Source organism: Arachis duranensis, chromosome 9, assembly GCF_000817695.3.
Source record: "Arachis duranensis cultivar V14167 chromosome 9, aradu.V14167.gnm2.J7QH, whole genome shotgun sequence".
NCBI lineage: Eukaryota > Viridiplantae > Streptophyta > Magnoliopsida > Fabales > Fabaceae > Arachis > Arachis duranensis.
The window spans coordinates 5301400-5313098 of record NC_029780.3 but is presented as its reverse complement, the minus strand read 5'-3'; the positions used below and the strand labels follow the sequence as shown (position 1 = coordinate 5313098).

Genomic DNA, 11699 nt, shown 5'->3' with positions numbered 1-11699 from the left:
CTATTATTATTTAATTATTAATATTTAAAAATATAAAATAAAATATTTTATTTATTAAATTAAAAAAATTAAACGGATAAAATTAAACTTATAACTAAATAATAATAAAAATAATAAATTATTATGGTCAATTAGCATTTTTGATATCTTCGAGGTAATCATTAATCAACTTGTGTTTTGTACATTAATTCTTTTGCCATCCAATTGAGAAGAACCATCTTCTTTCTTTGTGACTTTCTTGGAATGCACTTTGCTCGCACCATATGTCTCCGTCTTGCTCCATGATTTGCGAACAGAAACCGCTGCAAGAAGCCTCTCTATGTCAAAACATGAATATGCTGAGAATAATTTAGCTCTATAGTTGAAAAAGGTTTGTTAAAGAACACTATTTCTAATTAAGTTGGGTTAGTCTAGTAGTTAGCTCACTAGTCCGCTTAAACATGTGTTCGGGGTTCGAATCCTGCCTTGTGCATGCAACAATTTATTGGCCAACGACAAATTCTTAAATGGAGCTCAGTATCACAGCGGAAGAGAACACTATTCCTTCACTAAGAAACTATTATTTGCAACCCGGCCCATTAGCAAATATGAGATTTATTTTCCTTCTTTTGGGTCTAAATATAGTTTGCCTCACCCTAGATAATGGATCCCAATATCCTTAGCTCCTTCAAATTTGAGAAATGGAAATACCTACTCCTAGTCCTTAGTTTTTGCTTTATGTATGGTTCAACATATTAATTTTTAAAAATATAATATACATATTTCGATCTAATTTTTAACTCAAGTATCAATACAAAAAGTATTTCAATTTTTTCTTTTGATGACTTTTCATTTTTTTTGTGAGTAATATACATATTGGCGAAGAGAACGTGTTTTTGTCCAATTTTCAAATTTTTTAAGAATTTTTGTATTGTTCTCATTTTTTAAATTTGTTTTTGTCACGTCGAAATCGATTTAGTAGTTAATTTTACAAATATAAAAAAATTTAAATATTTATTAATATATAAGAATATATTAAATTTTTTTATTTTAAAAACAAAAATTATTTAAAAAAATCTTTTTTAANAGCAGTATCTTTTGGCAAAGAACCACCCAAAATAAGAGCCACCATACTTAAACACATTTAAATCTAGGAGTGTTCGTGGTGCAGGATCAGTTTTGACTTTTGAATAAAAAATTTATCATTCGAACATTAATTTTATTTACGGTACAGTTTGAATGAGATGTTTTTTTTTTTAAATTCGATCTGATCCAATTTTAAGCGGTTTGGATTATATTAGATTTGCGATTTTATAAATTAAAAAAAATAAATACATATAACAAGTCTCAACATTACATTTTAAATAATCAACAATAATATAATATAAGTATATAACAATATCTTAAAAAAGCCAATAACATAACAATAGAAATAAAATTATAGGTTAATTAAAATAAATAAATAAATCACATTTTGAACATACAATATTTATTAAATCATAATAATTCATAAATAATATAAAAATATATAATAAATTGAACATGTTATAAGTACAATTGTAAATATAATAATATTATAGCACATTATGCGATTTGAATTGGATTTGATCAGTTATAAAAAGTAGATCCGAAATTCGATCCGATCTGATCCAGCAGTTTGAAAAAAAATAGAGGAAAAGTATAGGTAGACAATAAGAATATTAAACAATGTGAATAATGGATATGTCGGATGTTCAATTCAATAGCTATCCAGATGATTATGTTCATTATTTTTAATTGAATGATTATTTCTTTTTATTCGATTTACTCATGCACAGTTAATAATGGCTAGATGTTTAATTCACTAGGTGTGCAGATAGTTATTTTAATGCTGAGGTTTAGAAAGTAATTTGGGGTGGAGTATTTTTTTACTTTATTGGGTAAATTCTAGAGCTTATTGTTCACATTGTTTATAAAAGTTATTGTCTACTTAACAAAACTCAAAAATAGAATTCAATCAAATTCGAATTAGTATGGTTGTAATCGATTTTAATTTGGATTGGATTGGATGAGCGATTTAATTTAGATCGGATTGAATTTAAACACCCCTAATCTAACCCATGAACCATGCTTATTTTCTGATCGTATATATGCCCTTCCATAATCCGTTAATGCAAATTACACGCAGCAAAACTTGCATCATCCACAAACACAAAACTTCTTTTATAAGTTATTAAGAATGAAAAGGTAGCATGCAGAGGAATGATTAGAGAAATGGAGGAAAGATTTTTAACTGATTTTAATGCAAACTTAATTTTTACTTTGATTATTTCGGCAAAATTTTGGATAATTTGGATGGATGTGAATTTTGCTGTAAATCTGGAGTATAATCATGTGGTTGTGGAGATGGACTCAGTTATTACAGTTAAGGTTTTTTTTATGATGATATTAATTTACATTTTTTTCGAGATCAAATTTTGATAATTATAGAAAGGTGCAGCAGACTAATTAACTGGAAAATACTTCATCAGTTTTGAAAAGCAAATTTTTATGCAGATGAAATGGTTAATTATGGTCATAGTTTACTTTTTTCCTATTATGTATTCTTAAATTTATTTTTTTGTATCTTTTTTCGTCCTCATACTAATTTTATGAGCATCTCATTTTCAAAAATCGTTGTCTTTTAGTTTGTTTTTTTTAGATTTTAAGCCCATTGTTAATAAAAAAAATAAATATAGAAAAATAATCATCTCTAGAAACTTTCTCTTCTAATCTTCTTGTGCTAGAAAGTAGGAACTAGAAATTGAAGGTAGAAACTTTAATTGAAGATAGAAACTTTACTTGGGATCAGGGATCAGTGTCTCCAACTTTAGCTGATGTGAATTTGGAAGTGAAATGGGGGCATAAAGTAGCAGTTGTGGGCCAGTTGGGGGTGAAAAATCATCTCTCTTACATGCAATACTTGGAGAGATTCCCAAAGATTTCAGGAAATGTGAGTTATTGAACACCACAAGTTCTTGTTCGTCTATTATCATGCCAAATTCATATTTATAACTTGGAGCATACCAGAAATTTGTGGACTATTTTGATTGTGTATCTTATCATTTTAGTATCTTACACATTTTTTTTTATTCTTAAATGTCATTTTATGATAATGCAAAACAGGTTAATGTATATGACACCATAGCACATGTATCAAATTTCTTGGATCCAAAGTGGGATAGTTAGAGATAACATACTCTTTGGCAAGCCAATAGACAAGAAAAGATATCAGAATACCATTAAGGCCTGTGCCTTGGATAAGGACATCAATGATTTAAGCCATGGGGATCTGACAGAAATCGGTCAGAGAGGGATCAACATGAGTGGAGGACAAAAGCAAAGGATTCAGCTAGCTAGAGCAGTGTAAAATGATGCTGACATTTATCTCTTTGATGTTCCTTTTAGTGTAGTTGAGATGCCAAAAGTGACTAGTGCTGTTTTGATTGGAGTTTATGCATTGGTCTCATTTAGCAGTGCCTTTTTTTGCGTATCTGAGGTCTTTGGTATCTGCACTTCTTGGATTAAAAGCTTCATCAGCCTTCTTCTCTAGTTTCAATAAAGCTATCTTCAATGCTTCTATGTTGTTCTTTGATTCAACCTCTGTAGGAACTAGGAAGGATTTTAACCCAAGTAAGGCTTTTTTATATTGGAAATAAACTACTCCATCCGTTCAAATATAACTATCGGATTGACAAAATTGGTCCATCAAAAAATCAACATATCTGAATAGTTATTATTAGATGGAGGGAGTACTATAATATGAATGTTATTCTTTACTCTTTATGAGTTAATTAATCATTATTCTAACTCATAAAATATAACCTCCTTACTTGCAGGCTTCATCAGATTTGAGTATTCTGGACCTTGATATACCTTATTCCATCACTTTTGCAGCATCTGTAGCTATTGAAATTGTCGTGATAATTGCTATAATGGCTTCAATCACATGGCAAGTTCTAATAGTTGCAATTCCTGCTACACTAGCATCAAAATACGTTCAGGTTTGTCCACTTTTACTGTGAAATTTGCATTGGACTCCATGTTATTTTATTTCAGAGTATATATTCATTTTGGTCCTTAAAGAATTTTAGACTGGACATTTTAGTTTCCAACTAAAATTAATTATTCGATTGGTCTCTAACAATTAATTCCATCAGTCATTTAGGTCCTTTATTCCGTTAACTCTAACGGAGGATAAAATAGTCCCTGACAACTCTAATAGGGAACAAAATGGTCACTGATCTCCTCTATTCGGAAACGACACTGTGCTCTCTCAATTTCCATTATATCTCGCATAACACTAACAGTCTAACACTGCAACTTCAAACTACACAATGCACACTCTATAAATTTAATGTTTACAAAAAAAATCATCAACTTGTTCTCAACCAATTCATGCTCAGGAAACTAATGCCTTGTCTCTCAACTAGTTGTCGTTTTCGATGGATCCCATGAATCTAGACAGCAAGTCTAATTTGTTAAGACCCATCATCGTCGTTGTCATCTCCCTCCTCCTCTGCCTTATCATCTCCATGACCACATTGTCCACCACTCCTATCGCTCCCTTCAGCTTCTTCCTGAATCAATGTTCAGTAACCGCTTCAGTTTCCATATGAGCGGCAACGGCGACACTGTTTGTTGTACTGATAGCTTAGATGAAAGGTCGAAGCTATCTGCCAACTTGGACTCCGGAAAAGAAGGAATGAAGTACTCAGTATCTGTTTCGAATGAGAATTTGCATATGCTATCAAAGGAGAATCTTCTTATGACATCCTAATGTCCAACAATCTATATTGCTTGCCGTAGAGTGGAGAAAGGCGTGCCCTTGGAGTAGTTGTGAAACTTGGTCTTGAGGGTGTCATGGACGTTGTCGGGGTTGGAGGTGATGTTATCGAAGATGTGGAAGTTGATGCTTTTGGTGGGTGAAGTGCAAAGGAGGTAGATGTATCAATCACAAAGATTTAGAAAGTGTGTGGTTCATGAGATGTTGAGGTAGGTACGACACGTGTGACAATTACACCATGGCTTAATCTTGGAGCTAAAGAGAATGAAGGAAAAGATGGAAAAGAAGACTGTGAAGGTGAAGAAGGAGAGTATGAATGTTAGGGTTATGCGAGAAATGATAAAAATTGGGGAAGAACAATGTCGTTTTCAAATAAACGGGTCAGGGATCATTTTGTCTCTTGTTAGAGTTGTCAGGGATCATTTTGTCCCATGTTAGAGTTTTCAGGGTCCATTTTGTCTTCCGTTAGAGTTGACGGAGCCAAAGACCTAAGTGACTGACGGAATTAATTGTTAAAATATCTGGTCTGAAATTCTTTGAAGATCAAAATGGGTATATACTCTTTATTTTATTATTACTATTTTTTTAATTATTTTTAATATGAAGGGATATTATCAAGCCTCTACAAGAGAAATAATAAGGATCAATGGAACAACCAAAGCACCAGTGATGAATTTTGCAGTTGAGACATCACTTAGAGTGGTTACTGTTAGAGCATTCAACATGGTGGATGGATTTGTCAAGAACTACCTAAACCTTGTGGACACAGATGCATTCTAATGTGACCATGGAATGGTTGACTCTAAGGATTGAAACACTTCAAAATTTGACAGTCTTCACTGCAGCCTTGTTACTTATTCTAGTTCCTATGGATTATATGTTCCCAGGTAATACTAATGTTACATAATAAATAAAACAGTTATCATGGTTTATCAATTCGGTAGTTTTCGTTGATCAAAGATAGTAACTAACAAGCTAATACTGGATTGATAATGTTGGATGGTATGTGCAGGGCTTTTGGGACTTTTACTTTCTTATGCATTCACATTGACACAAGCACAAATATTTTGGACAAGATGGTTTTGCAACTTATCAAACTATGTTATCTCTTTGAAAGAATCAAACAATTCATTCACATACCATCAGCTGAGCCTCCTGCTATTGTGGAATGAACTTATTCACTTTCTTCAATCCTTAGAGGTAAAAAAACTAATCCAAAAATATATCATATGTATATCGAATGAACTTATTCACTAATTCATTTACACTGATACTATCAAAAATTCAATTCTAATAGCTTGTTTTTCGACATTAATTTCAGATTAGATATCGTCGGAATGCACCAATAGTCCTGAAAGGAATCACTTGCACATTCAAAGAAGGGAGTAGAGTGGGAGTTGTAGTAAGGACAGGAAGTGGAAAAACAACACTTATAAGTGCTGTGTTTCAATTGGTTCAGCCTTCAAGAGGTAGCATTATTATTGATGAGATTGACATATGCTCATTGGGGTTGAAGGATTTGAGAATGAAGCTTAGTATTATCCCTCAAGAAGCAACCTTTTTTCAGGGGTAGCATTAGAACAAACTTGGATCCTTTAGGCTTAATGGTGACACCTTGTTCTTTCTCGCTGCTGAATGGGTTGAGAGTGTTATGGAGAGTGAGGCAAGAGTGAGAGTGAAAGAAATGGGTGGGAGAGTGTTTCAAAGAGTGAAAAGCAGACGCTTTGGACTACCTCTATGCATTAAGGCTGACAATATATACTCTATTCGCGAGTACCCAACCTGAACCAACTCGCTGTGGGTAGGTAGGGTAAAGTACACCCACACCTTGATATATAATACATATATTTTAAAAATGGAAGAATAGACAAAAGTATATATGAATGTTTACACGGTAAACAGATGTAGATTCTAATTTTTTTAATAAGTCATCTGTATACACAAATATTAAGTTTCATGATCATTTCTACCCTTCTGTTGGTTGAGTAATTTTTCTGGCGGTAGTAGCTGCCAGATAACTTTGCACATTGTTGACGTGACCCTTTTGATGACACAATGAAAACTAAATGATAAATTATTGAATTTGTTAAATTTAAATGAAAAAAATTTACAAATAACTCAAAATCTTCATTCTCTTCATTCCTTCTCCAAATTTTATTTTGAACAAAGCCCAAAAAGCTACATATATTGAAGAAGAAGGTGAGAGTTAAACCTAGAATCTCCCTTGTATAATAACTTAAAGTAAGTGAGTAATCACTAAGTTAATTAGTTTATTTAGTAATTTGGAATGATTAAATTTTATTACTATGTATAAAATTTACAATGATTAAATTTTATATTTGCTTTAAAAAAAATATTTTCTTGCAAGTAGAGTAGAATAGAATAGGGTCTAGAACTTTAGATTGTGAGTAGGGTTAGGGTTGAGAGAATTTTAACCGAATAGAATAGAATAGAATAAAATTTAAAAAATAACTTTCTATGTCAAAACATGAATATGCCGAAAATAATTTAGCCCTACAGTGAAAAAGGGTTTTTTTTTTTGTCATAGAAAAGGTTTGTTAAAAGAACACTATTATTTGACTAAAGCGCTATTATTTGCAACCCGGCCCATTAGCAAATATGATATTTATTTTTCTCCTTTTGGTCAAAATATAATTTGCCTCACCTTAATCCTTAGATATGGGATCCCCACTATCCTTAGTTCCTTTAGATTTGAGAAATAAAAATACCTACTCCTAGTACTTAGTTCTTGCTTTATGTTTGCTTCAACATATTAATTTTTAAATATATAATATACATATTTTGATCTAATTTTTAACTTGAGTATCAATAAAAAAGTATTTCAATCGAAACTCTTCTCAAATGCCTTCTATAATTGAGATCCAAAAAATTATTTTGTTAATATAATTTGACCCACTTTTAAACTAAAGGACTTTAAATAAAGTATATTTAAGTTTGTCAATTGAAGGTCTTTTATATAAAATTTAGTTATGATAAAGTTTCAGAACAGAACCCATAACCAAAATAAAAAAGAAAGGAGTTTTTGTAACTTTTTGTATAAGAGTGGCAAGTGGCATGCATGGTAGTGCACTTATGGATAACAAGTAGCAACTAGCAAGCAATGATCAGGATAGTTAAAAAAAATGATAAATTTTATTCTCATTAAATTAATTAAAATGAAAAAAAAAATTATCTATTCCATCAAATATTTAAAATAATAAACATTCCTCCTGATTAATTTAAATACTACTAAAACCAATCTTAAAATATACAAACAACAAAAAAAACTCTTGAAAGATTTTAAACTAATAAATTCTGTTTCAGACTCAGTTAAATTTAAATGCTGATCTGAGTTAAATTTAAATGCTGATCTGACTAATAGAATGAATGATGTAACTAACTCTTAATCTTTGTGTGTATTTTTAAAATAATTTTAACAATGTACAAGCCTCAATTCAATTTGACTAAATCCTAAACAATCAAACTTCGCTTCGTCTCTCCCTATACACACCAGACTTGCGAGGACCTGTAACTCTCTCTCGATGTATATGTGCTCTCCCTGCTTTGACTTTCGAAGTGCAATGCAATGCTCTATGCCAATGATCACGGTAGTTCAAAGAAAAAAATGACAAATTTTATTCTCATTAAACTAATTCAAATAACAAAAAAAAAAAAACAATGATCTATTCCATCAAATATTTAAAATAGTAAATGAAACTTGTCAACGACGTACGTGCAGTGGAAGAATGTTTCTCCTGATTAATTGAGGCAGGCAGGAAGAGCAGAATTTATGCTGATCACGGAAGAAGTTAAATAGTTGGAATAGGCATGAAGTTGTGGAAGCAAATAGCGCATTCAGTTTTGGTCTCGTTTTCCTTCTCCCCTTCCGACAGGCGGCAAGGCTTTCTTGGTGGCTACCGTGGCTATCCCAAGCTTTAGACGTGGATCTGGTTTTGGTTCTTGTTCTGCTGTTCTAGGCACTACCCTTACAGTAGTGTTGACCAGGAGATTTACGCCTATAGAGCTGTGTGTAACTGGCTCTGAATGATTATTAGACAGTGGGATTTGTGTCCTTGTCTGTTGCGTCTCCTTCACTGGGCTAATGCTTACCGTCACTTGTGGAGTTGGAGCCGTAACCACTTCCGCATTACGTTCAATTTGAGCCTCTGCCGTCTCCTCCTTCTTGTTTTCGTTGAATATGCACAGTATAGCTATTGGTCCAAGAAGCGAACAAATAATTAATACTATGACAGCCAACATCAGAATGCTTACAGTCTTGTCTGAGACAAAGTGTGATACGACCACCGTAATAACTACCGCAGCAATCACCATCAGGCTTGCCGCTGTTGGATACCAATCCCAGATAGGATGATCCCTACAGCTTCCAGAAGGCTGAGCCATTATTATATGCAGGCTTCACTTGCAATCCTACTTTATTTATTTCTACCCTTGTACTCTCACCCTCACCCCCTGTCTGCTCTTCTAGGAACCAAAAACTCTCTTCTAATCTTCTTGTGCTTGGAATAGAGTCAGAGATCTAATTGCATGATAATTCTAATTTTAGTTAAATCAAATTAAAATAATTTTTAATAATTATAAGAGAAAATAAAAAATAGATTTATTATTATTTTTTTAAAAGATAAATAAATACTTTTTTGAATTTAATTATCTATATTGAATCATAAAAAATTATATATCATAGTACTGAAATATATCTTTACTCATAAAAATTAGAAATTAATGAAAGAGTTGTCCCAATCTTCTTTAACCAAAATCTTCCGTATCTCTGCTAAGACTGTTGAATTGCAATTAAAGTTGTTTTGGTATATTGGAAATTGAAATCCTGAATTTACTGTTTATATTTATATCTGATCATAACATCAATTAAATTCTAAATCCCAAATAAAAATAGCATCTAAAGCCCATAAAGATAATATCTGATTTTATTCTCATTTAATTCTAAATAAAAAATAATTATAACTTATTTGATTTAATATTTATAACCATAAATAAAACTATCGTTATATAAGTCCTTTAATTTAAAATAACATAATTTATTATTATAATTAATATATGTATTCAAAACAAATTAAATAATTAAATAATTTTTTACCAATAAGTCTTTTCGTATTAAATTTAAATGCTACTAAAAATAATCTTGAAATATACAAACAACAAAAAATACTCATTGAAAGATTTTAAACTTTAAAAATATTCATTGGTTTATAAATTCTGTTTCATTTAAATTTAGATGCTGATCTGATTAATAGAATGAACGATCTAACTAATCTAACTAACTCTTCATTTTTTTGTGTGTGTATTTTTTAAATAATTTTAACAACGTACAAGTTTTCAAACTTCGCTTCGTCTCCTCTATACACACCACACCAGACTTTGCGATGACCTGTAACTCTCCCTCGATGTATGTGCGCTCCCTGCTTTGACTTGCAAAGTGCAATGCAATACTCTAGCCTCTATGCCATTAAACTACCACCTACAACTTCGTTAATCCTTACCCTATCATTTGTCCCTATTTTACTGTCTTCAATAATTTAATCTTTCAAAATTTTCACTTCTTTTAGTTCTTTAATACTACAAGCATTTTTCTCGGCTCAGCTTTCACCTACTAACATCCATTCACGAGTACATTTTTTTTGCTCCATTACATTTCGTGTTCATTCATTCAATTCGAGGTAAAAAAAAGTCAGAGAATTATTATAATTTATTATTTTTGTTTATTATCAAGTATTTACTAAGAAGCATAGTCTCTTCATACTCAAATGATATAGTCTTTCCATACTCAATTAAGAGGTTGTGGATTCGAGTATTCATATCTTCAGTAAAAAAAGTAATTATTAATATTTAAAAATATAAAATAAAATATATTATTTATTAAATTAAAAAAATTAAATTTATTATTAAATAATAATAAAAAATAATAAATTATTATAATCAACTAACATTTTTGATATCTTCGAGGTAATCATTAATCAACTTGTGGCTTGTACATCAAATCCTTTGCCATCGAAATGAGAAGAACCATCTTCTTTCTTTGTGGCTTTCTTGGAATGCACTTTGCTCGCACCACATTTCCGTTTTGACTTTTGCTCCATGATTTGCAAATAGGAACCGCTGCAGGAGATAGAGAAAGCTACTTTGAATGTTTTAGGATTCACTCAAATTCAACCAGGTCGGCTTTTGTATTTTCAGCTTATACATTGCTAAAATTAATTTAAAATGTTACATAAGTAACGAAATACTGAGTTAGTTAGATCAGCAATTAATGTTAACGGAAACGGATCCATTGGCGAAGAACACGTGTTTATCAAATTTTAAAATTTTTTAAAATTTTTAAAAAGATTTTGTGTAATATCTTTTAAAATTGATTTTTGTCACATCGTAAATCTTTTGAATATTGATTTACGACCTCATTAAAAAGTTTTAAAAAATATTTTTTTATTTTTGATTTATGAAAAGAGAAATTCTCCATATATAAGCATTTTTTTATACAAGTCTTTACAAGTTATTATATTAGCGCACTTGAACGTTACTGCACGTTCTTCTTCCTCTTCCTCTTCTTCTTCTTTTCTTTCGTTTTTTACTTTCTCTTTCTCCTTCTTCAACCGTTACTGCACAATTTCACTGCACCGTCTTCTTCTTCTTGCTGCACATTCTTCTTCCTCTTCTTCCTCTTCCTCCTCTTCTTCTTCTTCTTTTCTTTCGTTTTTTGCCTTCTCTTTCTCCTTCTTCATTTACGTGCTTTTCTCTTTGTTTTCTTTTTTCGTTATTCTTGATTTTCATTATTTTTTGATATCAAGCTCTGAAATCATTTTTGAAGAAGAAGAAGCAGCAGAATATGAGGAGGAGAAAGAGAAAGAGTTCTGAATTATGCATAAAGTGTCCTTTGGGTGTATTT

General features: G+C 31.2%; 1 pseudogene; it reads left to right on the top strand.

The window, feature by feature from the left end:
* Positions 1–2313: 2313 nt before the first annotated feature.
* Positions 2314–6456, top strand: LOC107464237 (ABC transporter C family member 8-like; annotated as a pseudogene).
* Positions 6457–11699: the final 5243 nt, after the last annotated feature.